The sequence below is a fragment of the Coregonus lavaretus genome (genome assembly GCF_964263955.1).
Source record: "Coregonus lavaretus genome assembly, contig: HAP1_SCAFFOLD_2054, whole genome shotgun sequence".
Lineage (NCBI taxonomy): Eukaryota > Metazoa > Chordata > Actinopteri > Salmoniformes > Salmonidae > Coregonus > Coregonus lavaretus.
In genome coordinates this window covers 49,001-55,000 of record NW_028165305.1, presented here as the reverse complement: position 1 = coordinate 55,000, position 6,000 = coordinate 49,001, and the positions used below count along the sequence as shown (strand labels likewise).

Below are 6,000 nucleotides of genomic sequence, written 5' to 3'. Positions count from 1 at the left end.
ACATTCCAATAGGCCAATAGATCTATGCTAGTAGTGGTCGCTTGATGCTCCATTCACAACTGGTGATCTTGCAAAGTAAACCGTTAATATCCTTGATCACCAAACCATTTTCGTAGCTGCATATTTATTTATGGCAGTCCTCTCTCTCTCTGCAGCTGATCCTAGCTGCATATTTATTTATGGCAGTCCTCTCTCTCTGCAGCTGATCCTAGCTGCATATTTATTTATGGCAGTCCTCTCTCTCTCTGCAGCTGATCCTAGCTGCATATTTATTTATGGCAGTCCTCTCTCTCTGTAGCTGATCCTAGCTGTATATTTATTTATGGCAGTCCTCTCTCTCTGCAGCTGATCCTAGCTGTATATTTATTTATGGCAGTCCTCTCTCTCTGCAGCTGATCCTAGCTGCATATTTATTTATGGCAGTCCTCTCTCTCTGCAGCTGATCCTAGCTGTATATTTATTTATGGCAGTCCTCTCTCTGCAGCTGATCCTAGCTGTATATTTATTTATGGCAGTCCTCTCTCTCTGCAGCTGATCCTAGCTGTATATTTATTTATGGCAGTCCTCCCTCTCTGCAGCTGATCCTAGCTGTATATTTATTTATGGCAGTCCTCTCTCTCTGCAGCTGATCCTAGCTGTATATTTATTTATGGCAGTCCTCCCTCTCTGCAGCTGATCCTAGCTGTATATTTATTTATGGCAGTCCTCCCTCTCTGCAGCTGATCCTAGCTGTATATTTATTTATGGCAGTCCTCTCTCTCTGCAGCTGATCCTAGCTGTATATTTATTTATGGCAGTCCTCTCTCTCTGCAGCTGATCCTAGCTGTATATTTATTTATGGCAGTCCTCTCTCTCTGCAGCTGATCCTAGCTGTATATTTATTTATGGCAGTCCTCTCTCTCTGCAGCTGATCCTAGCTGTATATGTATTTATGGCAGTCCTCTCTCTCTGCAGCTGATCCTAGCTGTATATTTATTTATGGCAGTCCTCTCTCTCTGCAGCTGATCCTAGCTGTATATTTATTTATGGCAGTCCTCTCTCTCTGCAGCTGATCCTAGCTGTATATTTATTTATGGCAGTCCTCTCTCTCTGCAGCTGATCCTAGCTGTATATTTATTTATGGCAGTCCTCTCTCTCTGCAGCTGATCCTAGCTGTATATTTATTTATGGCAGTCCTCTCTCTCTGCAGCTGATCCTAGCTGTATATTTATTTATGGCAGTCCTCTCTCTCTGCAGCTGATCCTAGCTGTATATTTATTTATGGCAGTCCTCTCTCTCTCTGCAGCTGATCCTAGCTGTATATTTATTTATGGCAGTCCTCTCTCTCTGCAGCTGATCCTAGCTGTATATTTATTTATGGCAGTCCTCTCTCTCTGCAGCTGATCCTAGCTGTATATTTATTTATGGCAGTCCTCTCTCTCTGCAGCTGATCCTAGCTGTATATTTATTTATGGCAGTCCTCTCTCTCTGCAGCTGATCCTAGCTGTATATTTATTTATGGCAGTCCTCCCTCTCTGCAGCTGATCCTAGCTGTATATTTATTTATGGCAGTCCTCCCTCTCTGCAGCTGATCCTAGCTGTATATTTATTTATGGCAGTCCTCTCTCTCTGCAGCTGATCCTAGCTGTATATTTATTTATGGCAGTCCTCTCTCTCTGCAGCTGATCCTAGCTGTATATTTATTTATGGCAGTCCTCTCTCTCTGCAGCTGATCCTAGAGCTGAACAGCACAGCAGCACTCTGTTCGCTAGCTCACCTGACCTGTGATGATTGACAGTTTGCTGGTCCAATCAGAGGGCCGAGTGTGCGTTTCACTAGCCAATCAAATGCGATGCTGCTGCTACTGCCTCTGGCTGTGTGGAGAGTAATCCATGGAGACTCGGTGCTACAAAATGAGTGACAAAACTTTACTAAACCTGGCCAGACCATTTCAAGTCATCAGTCTCAAGTCAATGCTCCAAATCAAGTCTCAAGTAATTTGATTTTCTATCAAGTCGACTCTCAAGTCATTATATTTGTGTCTGCAGTCAGATTTGAGTCCAAGTCATTTGACTGGAGTCACACACCTCTGCACTAACCCACTGTTGTGACCAGTTTTTGTATGTTGGTGCTAACACCAGGCTAAACTGGCCAATGGTAAGATGACTCTCCAGGTGTCCCCTCTGGTGTGTTGTTAAGCTGTTCTATCTCTCTGTTGTCTCCAGGTGTCCCCTCTGGTGTGTTGTTAAGCTGTTCTATCTCTCTGTCGTCTCCAGGTGTCCCCTCTGGTGTGTTGTTAAGCTGTTCTATCTCTCTGTCGTCTCCAGGTGTCCCCTCTGGTGTGTTGTTAAGCTGTTCTATCTCTCTGTCGTCTCCAGGTGTCCCCTCTGGTGTGTTGTTAAGCTGTTCTATCTCTCTGTTGTCTCCAGGTGTCCCCTCTGGTGTGTTGTTAAGCTGTTCTATCTCTCTGTTGTCTCCAGGTGTCCCCTCTGGTGTGTTGTTAAGCTGTTCTATCTCTCTGTCGTCTCCAGGTGTCCCCTCTGGTGTGTTGTTAAGCTGTTCTATCTCTCTGTCTCCAGGTGTCCCCTCTGGTGTGTTGTTAAGCTGTTCTATCTCTCTGTCTCCAGGTGTCCCCTCTGGTGTGTTGTTAAGCTGTTCTATCTCTCTGTTGTCTCCAGGTGTCCCCTCTGGTGTGTTGTTAAGCTGTTCTATCTCTCTGTCTCCAGGTGTCCCCTCTGGTGTGTTGTTAAGCTGTTCTATCTCTCTGTCGTCTCCAGGTGTCCCCTCTGGTGTGTTGTTAAGCTGTTCTATCTCTCTGTTGTCTCCAGGTGTCCCCTCTGGTGTGTTGTTAAGCTGTTCTATCTCTCTGTTGTCTCCAGGTGTCCCCTCTGGTGTGTTGTTAAGCTGTTCTATCTCTCTGTTGTCTCCAGGTGTCCCCTCTGGTGTGTTGTTAAGATGTTCTATCTCTCTGTCTCCAGGTGTCCCCTCTGGTGTGTTGTTAAGCTGTTCTATCTCTCTGTCGTCTCCAGGTGTCCCCTCTGGTGTGTTGTTAAGCTGTTCTATCTCTCTGTCTCCAGGTGTCCCCTCTGGTGTGTTGTTAAGCTGTTCTATCTCTCTGCTGTCTCCAGGTGTCCCCTCTGGTGTGTTGTTAAGCTGTTCTATCTCTCTGCTGTCTCCAGGTGTCCCCTCTGGTGTGTTGTTAAGCTGTTCTATCTCTCTGTCGTCTCCAGGTGTCCCCTCTGGTGTGTTGTTAAGCTGTTCTATCTCTCTGTTGTCTCCAGGTGTCCCCTCTGGTGTGTTGTTAAGCTGTTCTATCTCTCTGTTGTCTCCAGGTGTCCCCTCTGGTGTGTTGTTAAGCTGTTCTATCTCTCTGTTGTCTCCAGGTGTCCCCTCTGGTGTGTTGTTAAGCTGTTCTATCTCTCTGTTGTCTCCAGGTGTCCCCTCTGGTGTGTTGTTAAGCTGTTCTATCTCTCTGTTGTCTCCAGGTGTCCCCTCTGGTGTGTTGTTAAGCTGTTCTATCTCTCTGTTGTCTCCAGGTGTCCCCTCTGGTGTGTTGTTAAGCTGTTCTATCTCTCTGTTGTCTCCAGGTGTCCCCTCTGGTGTGTTGTTAAGCTGTTCTATCTCTCTGTTGTCTCCAGGTGTCCCCTCTGGTGTGTTGTTAAGCTGTTCTATCTCTCTGTTGTCTCCAGGTGTCCCCTCTGGTGTGTTGTTAAGCTGTTCTATCTCTCTGTCTCCAGGTGTCCCCTCTGGTGTGTTGTTAAGCTGTTCTATCTCTCTGTCTCCAGGTGTCCCCTCTGGTGTGTTGTTAAGCTGTTCTATCTCTCTGTTGTTGTCTCCAGGTGTCCCCTCTGGTGTGTTGTTAAGCTGTTCTATCTCTCTGTTGTCTCCAGGTGTCCCCTCTGGTGTGTTGTTAAGCTGTTCTATCTCTCTGTAGTCTCCAGGTGTCCCCTCTGGTGTGTTGTTAAGCTGTTCTATCTCTCTGTTGTCTCCAGGTGTCCCCTCTGGTGTGTTGTTAAGCTGTTCTATCTCTCTGTTGTCTCCAGGTGTCCCCTCTGGTGTGTTGTTAAGCTGTTCTATCTCTCTGTTGTCTCCAGGTGTCCCCTCTGGTGTGTTGTTAAGCTGTTCTATCTCTCTGTTGTCTCCAGGTGTCCCCTCTGGTGTGTTGTTAAGCTGTTCTATCTCTCTGTTGTCTCCAGGTGTCCCCTCTGGTGTGTTGTTAAGCTGTTCTATCTCTCTGTCGTCTCCAGGTGTCCCCTCTGGTGTGTTGTTAAGCTGTTCTATCTCTCTGTCTCCAGGTGTCCCCTCTGGTGTGTTGTTAAGCTGTTCTATCTCTCTGTTGTCTCCAGGTGTCCCCTCTGGTGTGTTGTTAAGCTGTTCTATCTCTCTGTTGTCTCCAGGTGTCCCCTCTGGTGTGTTGTTAAGCTGTTCTATCTCTCTGTTGTCTCCAGGTGTCCCCTCTGGTGTGTTGTTAAGCTGTTCTATCTCTCTGTTGTCTCCAGGTGTCCCCTCTGGTGTGTTGTTAAGCTGTTCTATCTCTCTGTTGTCTCCAGGTGTCCCCTCTGGTGTGTTGTTAAGCTGTTCTATCTCTCTGTCGTCTCCAGGTGTCCCCTCTGGTGTGTTGTTAAGCTGTTCTATCTCTCTGTTGTCTCCAGGTGTCCCCTCTGGTGTGTTGTTAAGCTGTTCTATCTCTCTGTCTCCAGGTGTCCCCTTTGGTGTGTTGTTAAGCTGTTCTATCTCTCTGTTGTCTCCAGGTTTTCCCTCTGGTGTGTTGTTAAGCTGTTCTATCTCTCTGTCGTCTCCAGGTGTCCCCTCTGGTGTGTTGTTAAGCTGTTCTATCTCTCTGTTGTCTCCAGGTGTCCCCTCTGGTGTGTTGTTAAGCTGTTCTATCTCTCTGTCTCCAGGTGTCCCCTTTGGTGTGTTGTTAAGCTGTTCTATCTCTCTGTTGTCTCCAGGTGTCCCCTCTGGTGTGTTGTTAAGCTGTTCTATCTCTCTGTTGTCTCCAGGTGTCCCCTCTGGTGTGTTGTTAAGCTGTTCTATCTCTCTGTTGTCTCCAGGTGTCCCCTCTGGTGTGTTGTTAAGCTGTTCTATCTCTCTGTCTCCAGGTGTCCCCTCTGGTGTGTTGTTAAGCTGTTCTATCTCTCTGTCGTCTCCAGGTGTCCCCTCTGGTGTGTTGTTAAGCTGTTCTATCTCTCTGTCGTCTCCAGGTGTCCCCTCTGGTGTGTTGTTAAGCTGTTCTATCTCTCTGTTGTCTCCAGGTGTCCCCTCTGGTGTGTTGTTAAGCTGTTCTATCTCTCTGTTGTCTCCAGGTGTCCCCTCTGGTGTGTTGTTAAGCTGTTCTATCTCTCTGTCTCCAGGTGTCCCCTCTGGTGTGTTGTTAAGCTGTTCTATCTCTCTGTTGTTGTCTCCAGGTGTCCCCTCTGGTGTGTTGTTAAGCTGTTCTATCTCTCTGTTGTCTCCAGGTGTCCCCTCTGGTGTGTTGTTAAGCTGTTCTATCTCTCTGTTGTCTCCAGGTGTCCCCTCTGGTGTGTTGTTAAGCTGTTCTATCTCTCTGTTGTCTCCAGGTGTCCCCTCTGGTGTGTTGTTAAGCTGTTCTATCTCTCTGTCGTCTCCAGGTGTCCCCTCTGGTGTGTTGTTAAGCTGTTCTATCTCTCTGTCTCCAGGTGTCCCCTCTGGTGTGTTGTTAAGCTGTTCTATCTCTCTGTTGTCTCCAGGTGTCCCCTCTGGTGTGTTGTTAAGCTGTTCTATCTCTCTGTTGTCTCCAGGTGTCCCCTCTGGTGTGTTGTTAAGCTGTTCTATCTCTCTGTCTCCAGGTGTCCCCTCTGGTGTGTTGTTAAGCTGTTCTATCTCTCTGTTGTCTCCAGGTGTCCCCTCTGGTGTGTTGTTAAGCTGTTCTATCTCTCTGTCGTCTCCAGGTGTCCCCTCTGGTGTGTTGTTAAGCTGTTCTATCTCTCTGTTGTCTCCAGGTGTCCCCTCTGGTGTGTTGTTAAGCTGTTTTATCTCTCTGTCTCCAGGTGTCCCCTC

General features: G+C 47.4%; 1 protein-coding gene across 1 annotated transcript in view; it reads left to right on the top strand.

Moving 5' to 3' along the window:
• The window catches only part of llgl1 (LLGL scribble cell polarity complex component 1), a gene marked incomplete at its 5' end in the record, with an annotated part of 70,435 nt that overhangs the window by 28,996 nt on the left and 35,439 nt on the right, over positions 1–6,000 (top strand). The window lies entirely within an intron of this gene.